Source organism: Lathyrus oleraceus, chromosome 3, assembly GCF_024323335.1.
Source record: "Lathyrus oleraceus cultivar Zhongwan6 chromosome 3, CAAS_Psat_ZW6_1.0, whole genome shotgun sequence".
NCBI classification, from domain to species: domain Eukaryota; kingdom Viridiplantae; phylum Streptophyta; class Magnoliopsida; order Fabales; family Fabaceae; genus Lathyrus; species Lathyrus oleraceus.
The window spans coordinates 22,518,150-22,521,523 of record NC_066581.1 but is presented as its reverse complement, the minus strand read 5'-3'; positions in this window follow the sequence as shown (position 1 = coordinate 22,521,523).

Here is a 3,374-nt window from a genome sequence, read left to right as displayed (position 1 = left end):
GGTGAAACGTGTGACCTATATATAATCAAAATTTATCTCGTTTCAGTACATAATAATTGTCATTCATAAAACAAAACTCTAACATCTCTCACGTTTTATCCTAATCTCCATTAACTTTTGTACATGATTTCTTTATAAAACTCTAACATATTTTCTCCAACTCTTATGGATCAAGGAAAGATATTACACAACATACCAGCTAGAAACATCCAAACTCATTTCTTTGACTTCTTTTTCACATTTCATGTACGTGAGTCGTGACCCCCCTTTTATGTTATCAATTATGATGTTTTTGTTGTTTTTGTTGGGATATGTTGATTTTATTGTTTAGGTATATAAATGCTTAACTCATATATGTTGTTGTTTGGGTATCTTGTTGTTTTTTTAGCTCATAAGTTATTTGTTGTTGTTTGTGTTATTGTGAATGTTATTGTTTAGGTATATTAAAGTATCTTGTTAAAGTATGTTTATCTTCTTGTTGAAGTATATTGAGATATTTTTCTTATTCTATATCTTTATGTTGAAGTATGTTGATCTTTTTGTTGAGGTATTTTGTTGTTTTGTTAAGGTAAGTTTTAGTTTTTGTTGATAAAGGTTTGTGTTATTGCTAATGTTTTTTTAGGTATTTTGTAAATTTTTATGTTATTGTTGATGTTTTTTTAGGTATGTTGTAAATGTTCGGGTTATTGTTGATGTATTTTTAGGTATGGTGGAAATGTCTGTGTTATTGTTAATGTGATACCTTGTACATTGCAATCTTCATTATGTGCAGTCAACATGTCATAGAAGATGGGTGTATCATATCGAATGTGGTTTGAGTGTTTTTCCAACTCCTTGCTGAATATATAATCTTTCAAATTGAATTCGAAAATTATAATATGAGATATTAAGTTTTATTAGAAAACAACTCACACTTACGAGATAATGTGAAATATATTTCAAAATGAACTAGAGGTGAAGGAAGTGTTAGTAGAAGAATTAGAAGTATTTTAACAATTTCAAATTGTTAAAGAGCAAAATATGGATAATGAATTGTATAAAGCTTGTACAATATTGATTAGTGTAATTTGTGCTTCTAATATAATTTAATTTGTCATATTATTTATTTCTATAATAGAATGAAAAGTTATATGTTTAGTGAGCTATTTGAAAATAAACATTCTGCATATATTAAAATAAACTCAAGTGAGCATTTCACCACGGTTGGAATCTAGGAAATGTGGTACACTAAGTCTTTCATTATGGTTAGAATCTAGAATCGTAGTGAAATCTGCAAAAATCCAGGTGCTAAGTATCGAACCCCTGACCTCAACCTTTTACTATGATGAGAATGGTGGGCTTAGAGATAGATGATTTTTTTTTGGTTGAAAAAGTGTATATTTAGTTGTTCTATGTCAGTATTAGTAAATGAAAATCTAACTAAAAGATTTTCAGATAAATTGTGGATTGTGCTATGGGGTTGTTATCTCCATTTTTTATTCTTGATTGTGACAAAGGATTAATTGGTAGGAATAAAATGGCATTTGAGAATGAGTTGTTTAACATTTTTCGGATGACTAGTGACATTCAATTTTAATTATTATGAGTTTTGAACTTGTCTTTGGGATACATATAAGTTTTCTTAAAAGCAAGATTTTTGGGTTACATTTAAATGACTATTTTATACTAATAGACTCCATTTTTCTAAGGTGGAGTCTTGTCTCGTTTTCTTTTTCATTTATTGGCCTACCTATTGTGTTGGGATCAATTCGGAGATCAACACGAGTGAGCATTTTTTACTTTGAGGTTTTCTTTAAAATTAATACACTTTTGTGAGAGACACATCACATACTCATCCAAAATCTTAAGATGACATGTGTGTGGATTCTCCCAGTTATAAATGCTAAAATATCCATATTTCTAATCAATATGGGACTTCCCCACACTACTCACACTTGTTATTCTCAATACTCCTCCTCAAGTGTGAGTCTATCCACAATGCTCCCCTTAAGCGGAAACTTCTTTTTTTATCACATGCATTTGTACCATCGTGGATACTCTTCAAAGAGACACTCTAACCAAGACCATGTGGGGGAACTTTCGATACAAGTGAATCGGTCTCTTCACCCGAACCAGGCTCTAATACCACTGTTGGGGTCAATTTGGGGGTCAACACGAGGGATAATTTTTCACTTTGGGGTTTTTCTTTAAGAGCAAGACACCTTTGTGAGAGAAATATTGGGGTCAATTTTGGGGGTCAGCAGGAGGGAGCCTTTTACACTTTGTGGTCTTTCTTTGAGAGCAAGACACCTTTGTGAGAGACATACCATATACTCGCCCAAAACCTTAAACTGATAGGTGTGTCGGTTCTCCTACTTATAAATGCTCAAGTCTCCACATTTCTAACCAATGTGGGACTTCCCCATACTACTCAAACTTGTTATTCTCAACATATTGGAGCTAAAAATGGAAAAATATTTGTAAAAACAATGAACAAGGAGGATCGGGAGTAAAAAGTGTTGAGAGTCTTAATGTTGCTTTGTTGTGTACGTGGAAATGACGTATATTAATGGAGTCAGAAGCCATTCGGGAAAAATAGTTTGCATTTTGATATTGAATTTGATTAAAAATTTAACAATACTAATTGATGCAAATTTTAGAAAATCTGATTCTTCATGGTGGCGTGATTTGATGTTAATCGATTGTAATGATTCCCTGAGGCAGAGATGTTATATGAAGAATCACTACAACAAAATATATATTTTCTAACATCCTCTTACTACGGCCATTTAGTCAACCGTAATAATAACTCATTTTTAGGCGTTTTTTTATTTTATTTTTTAAAAGACATTTCACCACGGTCAAACCTAACAACTGTAGTGAAAAATACCTAGAATGACAGACTTTGAATTCCATCACCTGCAATTTTTCTTTTTATTTGGTTATAAAATGGGCGTGTCACTTATAATCTTATATTTATATTAAAATTAAAATATCTTTCACCACGGTATAAAATAGAAACTGTTGTGAAACATATGAACATTTCATCAAGGTTGTTTTTATCAATTATGGTGAAACGTGTGACCTATATATAATTAAAATTTATCTCGTTTCAGTACAGAATAATTGTCATTCATTAAACAAAACTCTAACATCTCTCATGTTTTATCCTAATATCCATTAACTTTTGCACACAATTTCTTTATAAAACTCTAACATATCTTCTCCAACTCTTATGGATCAAGGAAAGATATTACACAACATACCAACTAGAAACATCCAAACTCATTTCTTTGACTTCTTTTTCATATTTCATGTACGCGAGTCGTGACCCCCCTTTTATGTTATCAATTGTGATATTTTTGTTGTTTTTGTTGGGATATGTTGATTTTATT